The sequence below is a fragment of the Brienomyrus brachyistius genome, chromosome 2, assembly GCF_023856365.1.
Source record: "Brienomyrus brachyistius isolate T26 chromosome 2, BBRACH_0.4, whole genome shotgun sequence".
Taxonomy (NCBI): domain Eukaryota; kingdom Metazoa; phylum Chordata; class Actinopteri; order Osteoglossiformes; family Mormyridae; genus Brienomyrus; species Brienomyrus brachyistius.
The window spans coordinates 41,237,153-41,253,901 of record NC_064534.1 but is presented as its reverse complement, the minus strand read 5'-3'; the positions used below and the strand labels follow the sequence as shown (position 1 = coordinate 41,253,901).

The 16,749-nt window shown below is 45.2% G+C and overlaps 9 non-coding genes across 9 annotated transcripts; all 9 read right to left on the bottom strand.

The window, feature by feature from the left end:
- Nucleotides 1–6,281: 6,281 nt before the first annotated feature.
- On the bottom strand, nt 6,282–6,400 carry LOC125731721 (5S ribosomal RNA). The gene has a single exon (XR_007391646.1). It is a non-coding gene; the product is annotated as a 5S ribosomal RNA (ribosomal RNA).
- A 1,081-nt stretch (nt 6,401–7,481) lies between these two features.
- LOC125736968 (5S ribosomal RNA) lies at nt 7,482–7,600 on the bottom strand. Its single transcript, XR_007396235.1, has one exon. It is a non-coding gene; the product is annotated as a 5S ribosomal RNA (ribosomal RNA).
- Nucleotides 7,601–8,682: 1,082 nt separating this feature from the next.
- Nucleotides 8,683–8,801, bottom strand: LOC125733565 (5S ribosomal RNA). The gene has a single exon (XR_007392906.1). It is a non-coding gene; the product is annotated as a 5S ribosomal RNA (ribosomal RNA).
- A 1,081-nt stretch (nt 8,802–9,882) lies between these two features.
- LOC125735056 (5S ribosomal RNA) lies at nt 9,883–10,001 on the bottom strand. The gene has a single exon (XR_007394355.1). It is a non-coding gene; the product is annotated as a 5S ribosomal RNA (ribosomal RNA).
- A 1,080-nt stretch (nt 10,002–11,081) lies between these two features.
- On the bottom strand, nt 11,082–11,200 carry LOC125732521 (5S ribosomal RNA). Its single transcript, XR_007391899.1, has one exon. It is a non-coding gene; the product is annotated as a 5S ribosomal RNA (ribosomal RNA).
- Nucleotides 11,201–12,281: 1,081 nt separating this feature from the next.
- On the bottom strand, nt 12,282–12,400 carry LOC125735055 (5S ribosomal RNA). The gene has a single exon (XR_007394354.1). It is a non-coding gene; the product is annotated as a 5S ribosomal RNA (ribosomal RNA).
- A 1,134-nt stretch (nt 12,401–13,534) lies between these two features.
- Nucleotides 13,535–13,653, bottom strand: LOC125736957 (5S ribosomal RNA). The gene has a single exon (XR_007396224.1). It is a non-coding gene; the product is annotated as a 5S ribosomal RNA (ribosomal RNA).
- Nucleotides 13,654–14,738: 1,085 nt separating this feature from the next.
- Nucleotides 14,739–14,857, bottom strand: LOC125734561 (5S ribosomal RNA). The gene has a single exon (XR_007393868.1). It is a non-coding gene; the product is annotated as a 5S ribosomal RNA (ribosomal RNA).
- Nucleotides 14,858–15,939: 1,082 nt separating this feature from the next.
- Nucleotides 15,940–16,058, bottom strand: LOC125733224 (5S ribosomal RNA). Its single transcript, XR_007392576.1, has one exon. It is a non-coding gene; the product is annotated as a 5S ribosomal RNA (ribosomal RNA).
- Nucleotides 16,059–16,749: the final 691 nt, after the last annotated feature.

The window sequence follows — 16,749 nt, the reverse complement described above, 5'->3', positions numbered from 1 at the left end:
ATGCATATCGACTGTCTGTATATATACATAATGGTTCTGGGTGCATTTGTATTGCTTCTAATAATGCTATTAATTCAGCTTCCTGAGCAGATAAATTGGCTGGCAGTTTAAGCAGTATCGGTTGATTGGTTTCTGCTTGATTGGTCTGTGGGGTCCATACCGCACATCCGGTATAGAATTGTCCCTTTTCCCAGAACCGCGCTCCATCTACGTATGCTAGAGTTTGTCCTGGCATTTCTCTGTCTAGTACGGGACTTTCTCTTTCCGGTTCTGGCTCACATGTGTGCGGATGTCCCTCTATATCCCCAAGCAAGTGAGGTAATATCCGGTCATGTACCGTAGTGATGTCCCGGGCTTGGATGTCTGCTACCCATCTTGCCAATCGCTGGCCAGAAACCCCTTTGATTTTTCCTTCTAACAGTAGCTGTACAGGCGTATGCATAGTGTGTATTATTACCGGTTGGAATCCCACAATCGGTTCTGTCACCGTTAACATCCAGTGCACCGCTAAGAGTTGCTGAGTACAGGAGTCAAACCCTTGTTCCACCGGAGACTTTAAGCGGCTATAGTATGCAACTGGGCGCAATTTCCCTCCATGTTCTTGAGCCACCACCCCACTAAGCGTATTGTCATACGAGTCTGATTGAATATGAAAAGGTTTTGTGGTGTCTGGCAAACCGAGCGCTGGTGCCGCACACAGCTGCTGCTTTAGATCGGTGAATGCTTTATCATGCTCCTCGGTCCAATTAAGGACTTCTGAAGGTTTGCTTTTCCCTTTCTGCAATGCATATAGCGGAGCTGCGCATTTGGCAAATTCTGGAATAAAGTCACGTAAATAATTTGCCGTACCTAGGACCTTTTGAAGCGCATTCAGTGTGTGTGGTCGGGGTAATTCCGTAATGCACTTCTTCCTGTCCTCTGTTAAGGCTCTATGGCTGTGTGAGAGTGTGTATCCTAGGTATTGGACCTCCTGGCGGGCAATTTGGGCCTTTTCTTTATTTAACTTAAACCCTGATGCCCCCAGGCTCTGTATCACTTTTTCCACAAGCTGCAAGTGATACTCGAGCGATCCTTCTGTGGCAATGAGTATGTCATCTACATAGTGAACCACTTCACCCGTCCCCATTAAAGGATCCAAAACATCGGCGACTGCTCTATGAAAAATAGCCGGACTGTTATGTAATCCTTGGGGCATGCGTTCCCAGGTATACTGTATTTGATTCACTGTGAACGCCAACTTCCATTGGTCCTCTTTTTTTACTTTAAGGGACCAAAACCCGTTTTTAATGTCGAGTACCGTAAACCAGCAAGCCTCAGCTCCCACCTGTGTTAGTATGGTGGAAGGGTTGGCTACTATTGGGGTCGCTTTTGGCAAAACCCGATTTAAACGCTGGTAATCAATGCACAGTCTCCATTTCCCATTGGGCTTTGGCACTGGTAAACAGGGAGAATTGGTCGTTGAGCTACAACGCCGAACTATGCCTCTGATCTCAAGCTGCTTCACAATCTCATGCACTGCAGCTTCTGCCTCTGGTTTAATATGATACTGCTTTTGGGGGGGTGGTGGCTTCCCTTCTATGCATACCTCAAAGTCCACAAGTCCACAATCATGTTCATGCGTCGCCCAAACTTTTTGATGATTTTCAACTAACTGTTGGATGAGATCAGTGTTGGATATGGACATGATGAATGCCTTCCCGTATCGGGCACGGCTTTTACTCACTTTTTCCGTTCTCAGCTCAATTTGCTTTTCCAAACAATGAATTACTACACCATATTTCCGCATGATGTCCATTCCCAACACTGTCCCTTCACTATTTCCAGGCACATACCAAAATGGCTCCTCAATAGTCACTACACCCAAGTCTAATTGAGTGGGCTGCGTTTGTGTGGCTATCATTGTGACATCCCCAATACCTTTAATTTGTATAGTTTTATTTGTTAATGGAAGGGGAATATCCGTGCAGGAGCAGGATGCCCCGGTATCAATTAGAGCATGCACTAATCGGCCTCCAAGATTAGCTTTTACTTTGATCCGGTTCCCACTAACAATAATGCTCCCCAATGCAATGGAGGCCACGTACCCCTATTGAGGGGGTTTGTATTTCTCCAACAGGGCGGTCAGTTCGGCCTGCAATGATCCAGATACCTCCTTTGAGCTCAGCGGTTTCCCATCAGCTTGCCCCTGGCTACACGCGGGCTTTCCGGTATGGTTCCCCTGGTTTCTGTTACAGAAACCTATGGCAGGATATCGCCGTTTCTCTCTCCCTTTAAAGCAATTTCCTGTCTTATGACCTGCCTTTTGACAAAATTTACACCATTCTGGGGATTTCTGTGGATCGGGGCTATTCCCTTCAGTTATCCACTGAGTTGCAGCTATGGTCCGAGTTTTGCTCAATTTCATTCGGTTTTCTATTTTGCCAGCCCAGTCCACCAATGCCCTATACGTATTTTCTGCTGGATCTCCACCATGGATCATTGCTTGTTGGATGTGAGGGCCCGCATTATTCTTCAGGAGCTGTATTAACACTTCCTGATCGCGGTGCGCTTCCTCCATCCCCGAGTGTTCTTTAAAGGACACCCACATGCGCTCAGCATAAGTTTCAAATGGCTCTTTAGTAGCCTGCTTAATGTCCAATATTTTATGCCACGCTGCGTGTGCGGGTCCCCTCAGGTGAAGCAGTGCGTCCCTGAGTCGGCTAAACACATCTTCCTCAACATCCCCATTCTGTTTTATTATAATATCCCCTGACTTTAACTCAGTGGTCAATTTGGGCCGCAGCTCTTCGGGGATTGTAAGCAAGACTATTTGCCATACATCCCTGGCTTCCAGATTGTACACTGAAGCCTGTAACATGAGTTTGTCCCAGTATGGTTGAAACGGGCCTTGTCTGGGCATCATGCCGACTACCTCCCTGTGTCTTGCACACTCGTCACATGTTAAGGGACGACTGATCACCGTAACATCGTTGTCTGCATCCGTCATTGTTTTGAGAACCGCTACTCTGACGGATTTTCGGGGAAGCGTGCCTGTCCCTATCCGGGTCCTTATGGGATTCCGACTTTTCGGCTCTCCCGGTCTATGGGGCCGATAATGAGCATCACTAGAGGGACTTGGAGATCTCACTGGATTCCCCCTTTGACTGGCAATCCCCATAGAAGTTCGGCTACGAACTTCTTCCACAGACATATCACGAGTTTTATTAGTTAATGCAGCCAAGTCCTCATCCTCACTATCGTCATGTGGGTTGGAGTCTCTAGACTCGGTTGCTGCCTGCCGAATGGCGGCTACTGGGAACCCGGCATTCCCGCAATAATCCTCTAATGCGGATGTATAATTATGCTTCCGCCGGAGTTTATCTTCCAACTTATCTATTTGGGTTTCCCATATTTCACCTTGACGTGCCCAGCCCTGCTTTTCATATGCAAAGCTATCAACCTGTGCACGGAGTCTTTTTAACTCCTCTGATCGTGAAGTTTCCAAGCTGCGTATCACCTCTAAAGTCCGCTCTTTCTCTGCTAATGCAGCAAGATCATTACGGCGGAGCAAATACACAATTGCAGCAGGAAGGTCTCGATATTTAGACTTGGTTCCCAGCTTCCGCCCTTCGCTATTATACCAATATAAGATTTGGCTGTTATCCCAACTCAGCCCTAAGCCTTTACCATGCAGGCGAACCAGAGTATCTTTAAGGCACACTGCAAGTGCTCCCATCAGCTCCTCATCAGCCTCTCCACTAACATATCCCTGCTTATCCATGTTTAATTACTTACTTTTCTCCACCACCTGATTTCTACTGTCTCCACTCTATTCCTGTTTTACACTACCTGTCGCTCACTTGCCCTCAACTCTTCACCTATAAACAAAAACCACTTTACTCACCAAACCTGCAGAGAGAGAAGGGATGCACCAAACCTCATCTTCTATCCTTCGGGGGCTGTCTTGGGGACGCTTGAAAGCGGCGCTAGAAGGACGTCACTCGCCTGGCTGCTCCAGCTCTCACGGGATCACGTCGCTCGTCTGGCTGGTTCAGCTCTCGTGAGATCACGTCGGGGTCACCAAATTGTAGGGAGCCGCCCACTGGCCCAATGGCGGAATCCAATGGCGCAGCCGAAGGCTGTGAATGCGTGTTGGTCCTTCCAAGCGCTCCTGGGAATTACTTACCCTTTTTAATATACAAAATATTCTTTTAGACACATATCTGACTCCATTTTATTAATAACCTTATTTAAATATATTGTAGTCATGACGTTTATGTTGTTTGGATTACTTCGAGACTCTCCTTTAGATTACCAACTCTAGTTTACCCCTGATGAAGGAGCCCGCCAGATTTGCCTCGGCCGACAGGGCGATCCATGGGCTTGTTCCACAGGGTTTGTCTTAGAGGTACGGAAGCCGCCACCATTTAAGACAATATCAGCCTCAGATTATTCGGGTCCCTCGACCTATATAATTCCCCAAAGGCTCAGTGTCTGCCAATTACTGAGCATGTGGGTGCCTCGGAGATTAAGTCGATGTTTACCCGAACCACATGTACGTCCACCTCAGAGGCTCAGCCGGGGGCAGCCCATATCATAACATGTGTCAACCTCAGCGGCTGTGACGGCGCACCTTTTGTTGCGGTAGTTTGTACGAGGCTTTACTTTGGGCTCGTCTCAGGGACTCCGCCGATGCCGCCCATTGTCTTACCATGTGAGCGTCTCAGGGACTATGCCCGGTGCCTAGGAACATAGTGTGTACGCCCCTCAGAGGGTAGACCGGTACCTTTCATCAGCATGTGTTGACCTCAGAGGTTAAGTCGGCCCGTAACTGAGCGTGTGCGAACTCCAGAGGTGCGGTTCTGGTACCCACCTAACTTAACTTGGGCAGTCGAGTTTGGGACCCGGATAAAGGGGATTTAACTCAGAGGCTGCAAGATAGTATTTACCACTTTAGTCCTAATCAGGATCGAAGCCCAATCTGGAAAGTTTATAAAGAAGTTAGCAAATCAGACAGTCATGAAGTAATCAAGACAACATTTATTAAACATATTACAATATCCAATCATTGACATGTGGCCACACATACTTGTAAATACATTTTGACAAATACAATATAAAACCATCACATACCTCAGCTGAGAGTGCACAAAGTTCTGCGGAAAGTATCTGACTACAGATGGACTTTCGCCCAGTTCTCTGCGGGAGCTCTGATTACAGAGTGACTCCCCGACCTCTTCTGAGGCCCTTCCTTAAGTATCCCAACCAGGTGATGGCATGTCTCTGAAGATTGACCAATTTCGGTCAATAGTTAATTTTAGGGCCATTGCTGGTCTTGGTTCTCAAGTCCCCAGCCAATCAGATCACTTTAGGGGGAGGTTATAATTCTCTTGTTCTACCATGTGGGAGGCTTTCACATTTTTGTAGATTTAGCCGAATTATCTATATTTCCCTTGGGGAAAGTTCTACTGCCTTAACTCTGAGAGTGTAATACTCCTCGTCTCATGCCTATTCAAACGAGACCAAACAGGCGTGTATTTGTCCCTAACATCTATGTGTGGTGAGTTATCCTATTTCTAGTGGAAAAGGTGTCTGTGTCTGGGGACTGACAGCTGTTGTTCTGTGGTTTGACTGCGGAACTCCGGCCACTCCAGGGGGTGAAAGGTCTTGCTTTTTCTGTATTGCTCCAGTTATTCTCAGGAGCCGGCAGGGCTTTGCATTCCTTAAAAGGGGTGTTTTGAAGAGTTGAGTCCAGTCTTGCCTGGGTCAGCGGAGCTCTGAAATAGACTGCTGCAGGCTGGTCAGATTTGGGGCCTGCAAGACCTATAGTTTTATGTCCTTACACCGGCCAATCTGTTCTTTTAAATACAGCTTTTAGCAAGTTTTGAAAGGAGAAGAGCAGAACTTGCTATGCCAATAATATCGAGTCTTCTGTGGCGAAGTGGTTTTTGCATAGAAAACAAAGCGGTCAGTTGAAGAGGAATAATATCAGTACTTTGTTTAAAACTGTGTGTAAAAAGCTGTCTCTTTATCATTAACAATAAGTTGTAAAACGTGAATGGGGAGTGACAGTCTTCAAGTTTGTGAGAAGATCGCGCCCTGGTGGAATAAAGGCACGAACAGCTTACAGCACCTAGAATTACCAGGAAGTATTTAGAGTAAAACGGATTCTAAAAGCTGCCTTTATGAATGAGAGAAAAAAAAATATATATATATATATATAATAGTAAAATGGAAGGGGAGTGATAGATTTAAATTAATCGTGAAGTGGAGCGCCCCCCGTTTAAAGTAAAAGTGAGAAAAGCTTACAGCACCTGGTATTCCCAGGAGGTCTCCCATCTAAGTACTAACCAGACCCTACCCTGCTTAGCTTCCGAGATCAGACGAGATCGGGCGTGTTCAGGGTGGTATGGCCGTAAGCGAGAGATGCTACCAAAAACAGCCCTTTTGCATTACACGCGTCTATACATGCCAGTTAGTCCCATTGGATCCTACTCCTGGTTTTTTTTTTTTTATCTGACTCACACTGCAGCCCCACCATCCAATCGGCAGCGCCGGACCCACACCCAACATTCACCAAACTACTCAGCCGGCAGCCTACCACAATTATTCCATTCTTTCCGCCTCCGCACACTTCCTTCTTTTTAACTCATTTTCACTACCGCACAGGTTAATCGCCGCACGTCCCCCGCCGGCAAACATTACTCCTTTGCCTACTGCATGCAGGCTTCTCTTAACGACCCTCTGTTATCAACTCCGCTAACAGCCACAAAATCTCCGCCGCACGAAGCCCACTGGTAGCTGCTGAATCACATGCTTCCCCAAAACGTCGCACTGTCAGAACACTGGGAGCTACACACACCAACAAGTCCATACTGCAGGCTGCAGCCAGAACAATTTTCTACATTCAAACATCAACGGCCTCTTCTCTCTAAAAATTCACCAGACCGCTTCTACCACCAGCAAAGAAGTTTCCATCCCTAATTCCTCTGTGATTCCCACTAACCTAAACATTAAGCTGGTATTGAAGGGTGTGAATTACCCCGGCCAATCTGTTCTTTTAAATACAGCTTTTAGCAAGTTTTGAAAGGAGAAGAGCAGAACTTGCTATGCCAATAATATCGAGTCTTCTGTGGCGAAGTGGTTTTTGCATAGAAAACAAAGAGGTCAGTTGAAGAGGAATAATATCAGTACTTTGTTTAAAACTGTGTGTAAAAAGCTGTCTCTTTATCATTAACAATAAGTTGTAAAACGTGAATGGGGAGTGACAGTCTTCAAGTTTGTGAGAAGATCGCGCCCTGGTGGAATAAAGGCACGAACAGCTTACAGCACCTAGAATTACCAGGAAGTATTTAGAGTAAAACGGTTTCTAAAAGCTGGCTTTATGAAAGAGAGAAAAAAAAAATATATATATATATATAAAATAGTAAAATGGAAGGGGAGTGATAGATTTAAATTAATCGTGAAGTGGAGCGCCCCCTGTATAAAGTAAAAGTGAGAAAAGCTTACAGCACCTGGTATTCCCAGGTGGTCTCCCATCCAAGTACTAACCAGACCCTACCCTGCTTAGCTTCCGAGATCAGACGAGATCGGGCGTGTTCAGGGTGGTATGGCCGTAAGCGAGAGAAACTACCAAAAACAGCCCTTTTGCATTACACGCCTCTATACATGCCAGTTGATCCCATTGGATACTACTAATGTTCTTTTTTTTTTTTTTATCTGACTCACACTGAAGCCCCACCATCCAATCGGCAGCGCCGGACCCACACCCAACATTCACCAAACTACTCAGCCGGCAGCCTACCACAATTATTCCATTCTTTCCGCCTCCGCACACTTCCTTCTTTTTAACTCATTTTCACTACCGCACAGGTTAATCGCCGCACGTCCCCCGCCGGCAAACATTACTCCTTTGCCTACTGCATGCAGGCTTCTCTTAACGACCCTCTGTTATCAACTCCGCTAACAGCCACAAAATCTCCGCCGCACGAAGCCCACTGGTAGCTGCTGAATCACATGCTTCCCCAAAACGTCGCACTGTCAGAACACTGGGAGCTACACACACCAACAAGTCCATACTGCAGGCTGCAGCCAGAACAATTTTCTACATTCAAACATCAACGGCCTCTTCTCTCTAAAAATTCACCAGACCGCTTCTACCACCAGCAAAGAAGTTTCCATCCCTAATTCCTCTGTGATTCCCACTAACCTAAACATTAAGCTGGCATTGAAGGGTGTGAATTACCCCGGCCAATCTGTTCTTTTAAATACAGCTTTTAGCAAGTTTTGAAAGGAGAAGAGCAGAACTTGCTATGCCAATAATATCGAGTCTTCTGTGGCGAAGTGGTTTTTGCATAGAAAACAAAGCGGTCAGTTGAAGAGGAATAATATCAGTACTTTGTTTAAAACTGTGTGTAAAAAGCTGTCTCTTTATCATTAACAATAAGTTGTAAAACGTGAATGGGGAGTGACAGTCTTCAAGTTTGTGAGAAGATCGCGCCCTGGTGGAATAAAGGCACGAACAGCTTACAGCACCTAGAATTACCAGGAAGTATTTAGAGTAAAACGGTTTCTAAAAGCTGGCTTTATGAAAGAGAGAAAAAAAATATATATATATATATAAAATAGTAAAATGGAAGGGGAGTGATAGATTTAAATTAATCGTGAAGTGGAGCGCCCCCTGTATAAAGTAAAAGTGAGAAAAGCTTACAGCACCTGGTATTCCCAGGTGGTCTCCCATCCAAGTACTAACCAGACCCTACCCTGCTTCGCTTCCGAGATCAGACGAGATCGGGCGTGTTCAGGGTGGTATGGCCATAAGCGAGAGATGCTACCAAAAACAGCCCTTTTGCATTACACGCGTCTATACATGCCAGTTAGTCCCATTGGATCCTACTCCTGGTTTATTTATTTTTTTATCTGACTCACACTGCAGCACCACCATCCAATCGGCAGCGCCGGAACTACACCAAACATTCACCAAACTACTCAGCCGGCAGCCTACCACAATTATTCCATTCTTTCCGCATCCGCACACTTCCTTATTTTTAACTCCTTTTCACTACCGCACAGGTTAATCGCCGCACGTCCCCCGCCGGCAAACATTACTCCTTTGCCTACTGCATGCAGGCTTCTCTTAACGACCCTCTGTTATCAACTCCGCTAACAGCCACAAAATCTCCGCCGCACGAAGCCCACTGGTAGCTGCTGAATCACATGCTTCCCCAAAACGTCGCGCTGTCAGAACACTGGGAGCTACACACACCAACAAGTCCATACTGCAGGCTGCAGCCAGAACAATTTTCTACATTCAAACATCGACGGCCTCTTCTCTCTAAAAAATTCACCAGACCGCTTCTACCACCAGCAAAGAAGTTTCCATCCCTAATTCCTCTGTGATTCCCACTAACCTAAACATTAAGCTGGCATTGAAGGGTGTGAATTACCCCGGCCAACCTGTTCTTTTAAATACAGCTTTTAGCAAGTTATGAAAGGAGAAGAGCAGAACTTGCTATGCCAATAATATCGAGTCTTCTGTGGCGAAGTGGTTTTTGCATAGAAAACAAAGCGGTCAGTTGAAGAGGAATAATATCAGTACTTTGTTTAAAACTGTGTGTAAAAAGCTGTCTCTTTATCATTAACAATAAGTTGTAAAACGTGAATGGGGAGTGACAGTCTTCAAGCTTGTGAGAAGATCGCGCCCTGGTGGAATAAAGGCACGAACAGCTTACAGCACCTAGAATTACCAGGAAGTATTTAGAGTAAAACGGTTTCTAAAAGCTGCCTTTATGAATGAGAGAAAAAAAAAAAAATATATATATATAATAGTAAAATGGAAGGGGAGTGATAGATTTAAATTAATCGTGAAGTGGAGCGCCCCCCGTTTAAAGTAAAAGTGAGAAAAGCTTACAGCACCTGGTATTCCCAGGAGGTCTCCCATCCAAGTACTAACCAGACCCTACGCTGCTTAGCTTCCGAGATCAGACGAGATCAGGCGTGTTCAGGGTGGTATGGCCGTAAGCGAGAGATGCTACCAAAAACAGCCCTTTTGCATTACACGCGTCTATACATGCCAGTTAGTCCCATTGGATCCTACTCCTGGTTTTTTTTTTTTTTATCTGACTCACACTGCAGCCCCACCATCCAATCGGCAGCGCCGGACCCACACCAAACATTCACCAAACTACTCAGCCGGCAGCCTACCACAATTATTCCATTCTTTCCGCATCCGCACACTTCCTTCTTTTTAACTCCTTTTCAGTACTGCACAGGTTAATCGCCGCACGTCCCCCGCCGGCAAACATTACTCCTTTGCCTACTGCATGCAGGCTTCTCTTAACGACCCTCTGTTATCAACTCCGCTAACAGCCACAAAATCTCCGCCGCACGAAGCCCACTGGTAGCTGCTGAATCACATGCTTCCCCAAAACGTCGCGCTGTCAGAACACTGGGAGCTACACACACCAACAAGTCCATACTGCAGGCTGCAGCCAGAACAATTTTCTACATTCAAACATCGACGGCCTCTTCTCTCTAAAAATTCACCAGACCGCTTCTACCACCAGCAAAGAAGTTTCCATCCCTAATTCCTCTGTGATTCCCACTAACCTAAACATTAAGCTGGCATTGAAGGGTGTGAATTACCCCGGCCAATCTGTTCTTTTAAATACAGCTTTTAGCAAGTTTTGAAAGGAGAAGAGCAGAACTTGCTATGCCAATAATATCGAGTCTTCTGTGGCGAAGTGGTTTTTGCATAGAAAACAAAGCGGTCAGTTGAAGAGGAATAATATCAGTACTTTGTTTAAAACTGTGTGTAAAAAGCTGTCTCTTTATCATTAACAATAAGTTGTAAAACGTGAATGGGGAGTGACAGTCTTCAAGTTGGTGAGAAGATCGCGCCCTGGTGGAATAAAGGCACGAACAGCTTACAGCACCTAGAATTACCAGGAAGTATTTAGAGTAAAACGGTTTCTAAAAGCTGCCTTTATGAATGAGAGAAAAAAAATATATATATATATATAAAATAGTAAAATGGAAGGGGAGTGATAGATTTAAATTAATCGTGAAGTGGAGCGCCCCCTGTATAAAGTAAAAGTGAGAAAAGCTTACAGCACCTGGTATTCCCAGGTGGTCTCCCATCCAAGTACTAACCAGACCCTACCCTGCTTAGCTTCCGAGATCAGACGAGATCGGGCGTGTTCAGGGTGGTATGGCCATAAGCGAGAGATGCTACCAAAAACAGCCCTTTTGCATTACACGCGTCTATACATGCCAGTTAGTCCCATTGGATCCTACTCCTGGTTTATTTATTTTTTTATCTGACTCACACTGCAGCACCACCATCCAATCGGCAGCGCCGGAACTACACCAAACATTCACCAAACTACTCAGCCGGCAGCCTACCACAATTATTCCATTCTTTCCGCATCCGCACACTTCCTTATTTTTAACTCCTTTTCACTACCGCACAGGTTAATCGCCGCACGTCCCCCGCCGGCAAACATTACTCCTTTGCCTACTGCATGCAGGCTTCTCTTAACGACCCTCTGTTATCAACTCCGCTAACAGCCACAAAATCTCCGCCGCACGAAGCCCACTGGTAGCTGCTGAATCACATGCTTCCCCAAAACGTCGCGCTGTCAGAACACTGGGAGCTACACACACCAACAAGTCCATACTGCAGGCTGCAGCCAGAACAATTTTCTACATTCAAACATCGACGGCCTCTTCTCTCTAAAAAATTCACCAGACCGCTTCTACCACCAGCAAAGAAGTTTCCATCCCTAATTCCTCTGTGATTCCCACTAACCTAAACATTAAGCTGGCATTGAAGGGTGTGAATTACCCCGGCCAACCTGTTCTTTTAAATACAGCTTTTAGCAAGTTATGAAAGGAGAAGAGCAGAACTTGCTATGCCAATAATATCGAGTCTTCTGTGGCGAAGTGGTTTTTGCATAGAAAACAAAGCGGTCAGTTGAAGAGGAATAATATCAGTACTTTGTTTAAAACTGTGTGTAAAAAGCTGTCTCTTTATCATTAACAATAAGTTGTAAAACGTGAATGGGGAGTGACAGTCTTCAAGCTTGTGAGAAGATCGCGCCCTGGTGGAATAAAGGCACGAACAGCTTACAGCACCTAGAATTACCAGGAAGTATTTAGAGTAAAACGGTTTCTAAAAGCTGCCTTTATGAATGAGAGAAAAAAAAAAAAATATATATATATAATAGTAAAATGGAAGGGGAGTGATAGATTTAAATTAATCGTGAAGTGGAGCGCCCCCCGTTTAAAGTAAAAGTGAGAAAAGCTTACAGCACCTGGTATTCCCAGGAGGTCTCCCATCCAAGTACTAACCAGACCCTACGCTGCTTAGCTTCCGAGATCAGACGAGATCAGGCGTGTTCAGGGTGGTATGGCCGTAAGCGAGAGATGCTACCAAAAACAGCCCTTTTGCATTACACGCGTCTATACATGCCAGTTAGTCCCATTGGATCCTACTCCTGGTTTTTTTTTTTTTTATCTGACTCACACTGCAGCCCCACCATCCAATCGGCAGCGCCGGACCCACACCAAACATTCACCAAACTACTCAGCCGGCAGCCTACCACAATTATTCCATTCTTTCCGCATCCGCACACTTCCTTCTTTTTAACTCCTTTTCAGTACTGCACAGGTTAATCGCCGCACGTCCCCCGCCGGCAAACATTACTCCTTTGCCTACTGCATGCAGGCTTCTCTTAACGACCCTCTGTTATCAACTCCGCTAACAGCCACAAAATCTCCGCCGCACGAAGCCCACTGGTAGCTGCTGAATCACATGCTTCCCCAAAACGTCGCGCTGTCAGAACACTGGGAGCTACACACACCAACAAGTCCATACTGCAGGCTGCAGCCAGAACAATTTTCTACATTCAAACATCGACGGCCTCTTCTCTCTAAAAATTCACCAGACCGCTTCTACCACCAGCAAAGAAGTTTCCATCCCTAATTCCTCTGTGATTCCCACTAACCTAAACATTAAGCTGGCATTGAAGGGTGTGAATTACCCCGGCCAATCTGTTCTTTTAAATACAGCTTTTAGCAAGTTTTGAAAGGAGAAGAGCAGAACTTGCTATGCCAATAATATCGAGTCTTCTGTGGCGAAGTGGTTTTTGCATAGAAAACAAAGCGGTCAGTTGAAGAGGAATAATATCAGTACTTTGTTTAAAACTGTGTGTAAAAAGCTGTCTCTTTATCATTAACAATAAGTTGTAAAACGTGAATGGGGAGTGACAGTCTTCAAGTTGGTGAGAAGATCGCGCCCTGGTGGAATAAAGGCACGAACAGCTTACAGCACCTAGAATTACCAGGAAGTATTTAGAGTAAAACGGTTTCTAAAAGCTGCCTTTATGAATGAGAGAAAAAAAAAAAAAAAAAAAATATATATATATATATATATATATATATATATATATATATATATATATATATATATGTAAAATAGTAAAATGGAAGGGGAGTGATAGATTTAAATTAATCGTGAAGTGGAGCGCCCCCTGTATAAAGTAAAAGTGAGAAAAGCTTACAGCACCTGGTATTCCCAGGTGGTCTCCCATCCAAGTACTAACCAGACCCTACCCTGCTTAGCTTCCGAGATCAGACGAGATCGGGCGTGTTCAGGGTGGTATGGCCGTAAGCGAGAGAAACTACCAAAAACAGCCCTTTTGCATTACACGCCTCTATACATGCCAGTTGGTCCCATTGGATACTACTAATGTTCTTTTTTTTTTTTATCTGACTCACACTGCAGCCCCACCATCCAATCGGCAGCGCCGGACCCACACCCAACATTCACCAAACTACTCAGCCGGCAGCCTACCACAATTATTCCATTCTTTCCGCATCCGCACACTTCCTTCTTTTTAACTCATTTTCACTACCGCACAGGTTAATCGCCGCACGTCCCCCGCCAGCAAACATTACTCCTTTGCCTACTGCGTGCAGGCTTCTATTAACGACCCTCTGTTATCAACTCCGCTAACAGCCACAAAATCTCCGCCGCACGAAGCCCACTGGTAGCTGCTGAATCACATGCTTCCCCAAAACATCGCGCTGTCAGAACACTGGGAGCTACACACACCAACAAGTCCATACTGCAGGCTGCAGCCAGAACAATTTTCTACATTCAAACATCGACGGCCTCTTCTCTCTAAAAATTCACCAGACCGCTTCTACCACCAGCAAAGAAGTTTCCATCCCTAATTCCTCTGTGATTCCCACTAACCTAAACATTAAGCTGGCATTGAAGGGTGTGAATTACCCCGGCCAATCTGTTCTTTTAAATACAGCTTTTAGCAAGTTTTGAAAGGAGAAGAGCAGAACTTGCTATGCCAATAATATCGAGTCTTCTGTGGCGAAGTGGTTTTTGCATAGAAAACAAAGCGGTCAGTTGAAGAGGAATAATATCAGTACTTTGTTTAAAACTGTGTGTAAAAAAGCTGTCTCTTTATCATTAACAATAAGTTGTAAAACGTGAATGGGGAGTGACAGTCTTCAAGTTTGTGAGAAGATCGCGCCCTGGTGGAATAAAGGCACGAACAGCTTACAGCACCTAGAATTACCAGGAAGTATTTAGAGTAAAACGGTTTCTAAAAGCTGCCTTTATGAATGAGAGAAAAAAAAAAAATATATATATATATATAAAATAGTAAAATGGAAGGGGAGTGATAGATTTAAATTAATCGTGAAGTGGAGCGCCCCCTGTATAAAGTAAAAGTGAGAAAAGCTTACAGCACCTGGTATTCCCAGGTGGTCTCCCATCCAAGTACTAACCAGACCCTACCCTGCTTAGCTTCCAAGATCAGACGAGATCAGGCGTGTTCAGGGTGGTATGGCCGTAAGCGAGAGAAACTACCAAAAACAGCCCTTTTGCATTACACGCCTCTATACATGCCAGTTGGTCCCATTGGATACTACTAATGTTCTTTTTTTTTTTTTTATCTGACTCACACTGAAGCCCCACCATCCAATCGGCAGCGCCGGACCCACACCCAACATTCACCAAACTACTCAGCCGGCAGCCTACCACAATTATTCCATTCTTTCCGCATCCGCACACTTCCTTCTTTTTAACTCATTTTCACTACCGCACAGGTTAATCGCCGCACGTCCCCCGCCGGCAAACATTACTCCTTTGCCTACTGCATGCAGGCTTCTCTTAACGACCCTCTGTTATCAACTCCGCTAACAGCCACAAAATCTCCGCCGCACGAAGCCCACTGGTAGCTGCTGAATCACATGCTTCCCCAAAACGTCGCGCTGTCAGAACACTGGGAGCTACACACACCAACAAGTCCATACTGCAGGCTGCAGCCAGAACAATTTTCTACATTCAAACATCGACGGCCTCTTCTCTCTAAAAATTCACCAGACCACTTCTACCACCAGCAAAGAAGTTTCCATCCCTAATTCCTCTGTGATTCCCACTAACCTAAACATTAAGCTGGCATTGAAGGGTGTGAATTACCCCGGCCAATCTGTTCTTTTAAATACAGCTTTTAGCAAGTTTTGAAAGGAGAAGAGCAGAACTTGCTATGCCAATAATATCGAGTCTTCTATGGCGAAGTGGTTTTTGCATAGAAAACAAAGCGGTCAGTTGAAGAGGAATAATATCAGTACTTTGTTTAAAACTGTGTGTAAAAAGCTGTCTCTTTATCATTAACAATAAGTTGTAAAACGTGAATGGGGAGTGACAGTCTTCAAGTTTGTGAGAAGATCGCGCCCTGGTGGAATAAAGGCACGAACAGCTTACAGCACCTAGAATTACCAGGAAGTATTTAGAGTAAAACGGTTTCTAAAAGCTGGCTTTATGAAAGAGAGAAAAAAAAAATATATATATATATAAAATAGTAAAATGGAAGGGGAGTGATAGATTTAAATTAATCGTGAAGTGGAGCGCCCCCTGTATAAAGTAAAAGTGAGAAAAGCTTACAGCACCTGGTATTCCCAGGTGGTCTCCCATCCAAGTACTAACCAGACCCTACCCTGCTTAGCTTCCGAGATCAGACGAGATCAGGCGTGTTCAGGGTGGTATGGCCGTAAGCGAGAGAAACTACCAAAAACAGCCCTTTTGCATTACACGCCTCTATACATGCCAGTTGGTCCCATTGGATACTACTAATGTTCTTTTTTTTTTTTTATCTGACTCACACTGCAGCACCACCATCCAATCGGCAGCGCCGGACCCACACCAAACATTCACCAAACTACTCAGCCGGCAGCCTACCACAATTATTCCATTCTTTCCGCATCCGCACACTTCCTTATTTTTAACTCCTTTTCACTACCGCACAGGTTAATCGCCGCACGTCCCCCGCCGGCAAACATTACTCCTTTGCCTACTGCATGCAGGCTTCTCTTAACGACCCTCTGTTATCAACTCCGCTAACAGCCACAAAATCTCCGCCGCACGAAGCCCACTGGTAGCTGCTGAATCACATGCTTCCCCAAAACGTCGCGCTGTCAGAACACTGGGAGCTACACACACCAACAAGTCCATACTGCAGGCTGCAGCCAGAACAATTTTCTACATTCAAACATCGACGGCCTCTTCTCTCTAAAAATTCACCAGACCGCTTCTACCACCAGCAAAGAAGTTTCCATCCCTAATTCCTCTGTGATTCCCACTAACCTAAACATTAAGCTGGCATTGAAGGGTGTGAATTACCCCGGCCAACCTGTTCTTTTAAATACAGCTTTTAGCAAGTTTTGAAAGGAGAAGAGCAGAACTTGCTA